Here is a 1,646-nt window from a genome sequence, read left to right as displayed (position 1 = left end):
CTGCCCCTCCCTGAAGAGAACAGACTCATCCCTCTGTTGATGACATCATGTTCCTGGACTTTCTTGCATACTATATTTCAAAAGCAATGTTTGTCTCCTGTATCCAGTATGAGACTGCTCATATTTGAATATGGGTGATAAACAACACAAATCCAGCTAAAATATTCTGTGCCACAGTATGTGTATAAAACAGTTATGTGTTTGCACAACAGCTTCCAGAACTTTGCGTGAGTATGTGTGCAAACAGAGACACACAAATCTGCTCCAGATTTTGGGGATGGTGAGTGCATTTCTTTTTTATACTGGTATTAAACATAATTAGGTGTTAAGCAAATCAGCTTTTTTTTTAAGACTTGGATCTTTAAAACAGAAAAGATCAAACAACTCATTTACAATCTTACATATTTCTCCCTCATGGGAAGAAATGCACTGTTTATGTTTCTGGAAGGCACTGCTTTTCCTCAGCAGAAGTCTCTGGCTACTCAGTCTGCTGAGACTCAGTACAAAATCCAAGTACCACTTAAAGATTTTAATGGGGTGAAAGTTTCTTCAAGCTCACAGATGGGATATCAGTATGAAACAGAATGATACTCTAGGAGCAGAACAGATCAGAGCCTTTTCCCTACATATACTGACTTTAGTCTGCATTTGGGATAATTCACATAAAACTAATTTTCCACTTTGTAAGAGGCATAGGTATTTTTCCTCTAATACGCACATGATTAAACTGAAATTGGAAATGGCAACCACGATTGCAGAATACCACACTAAGGTTACATCTTCATTTAAATAAGAAGTGAGCAGAGGAAATAAGAGCCCACTTTCTTAGTTTCCTGCAAAATAATAGTTCTGAAAGTAAAAGATTCAAGGAAGCACTTGGACCTATTCGTATTATATTATACTGAAATCAATGGTATCTACCAGAGAAAATACTTGGACCCTGATCGCCATTGCTTCTTTATTTATAGCTGTAGGGCAATACTCTCACTTTCACTTCTCACGGCAGGAATAACTGCTTTGCTTTCCAGTCCTTTTCTTTTTCTTTCTCTGAATCTGCCATAAGATCTGCTCAGTACATTTCCTTTTCTTATTGCCACTAGTTGACTCATGCTCTCCTATCAGCAATGTCTTCCCCAGCCTATTCCTGCTTTCCCTGCACCAGTTCTAGTTTGATTGTGTAATCTCGGGACTAAAATCTCAAATTATATTTTTCTTTCAGTTCTTTTTGTAAGTCCTTCTGTATATGAATAAAAATGTTGGGACTATCGCTAGATTTTGGTTTTTTACTTGGACATGGATTTAGTATAAACATTAACATAAATACAGTGCAACAAAATTCTGCTTTGATTTTAAGACGCACTCACAGAAAGAACTCGACTGACTTATATGTTGTAGTGAAATAAAAACCAGCTCTAGCCAGATCTACTGTTACACTTGAGGAATGTGAACAGCTTCTTGAAGAGCAGGTGAGGGGTGCTCTACAGAATTTTCTGGAGGCTGAGGCAGGTGTTGCCAGCAGCTGGTCTGCTACGGAGATTTGCTGAAAGAAGAAACACATGAATGCAATAATCTCAAAAAATTTAGAGAGGCAAATCTCTGCAAAGGAGGATCCATTAATTGTTTGGGAATGAGGGGGAGGTAACAAA

This window comes from Cuculus canorus, chromosome 5 (assembly GCF_017976375.1).
Source record: "Cuculus canorus isolate bCucCan1 chromosome 5, bCucCan1.pri, whole genome shotgun sequence".
Lineage (NCBI taxonomy): Eukaryota > Metazoa > Chordata > Aves > Cuculiformes > Cuculidae > Cuculus > Cuculus canorus.
The sequence above is the reverse complement of the archived record's forward strand: the minus strand, read 5'-3'. Positions refer to the sequence as shown.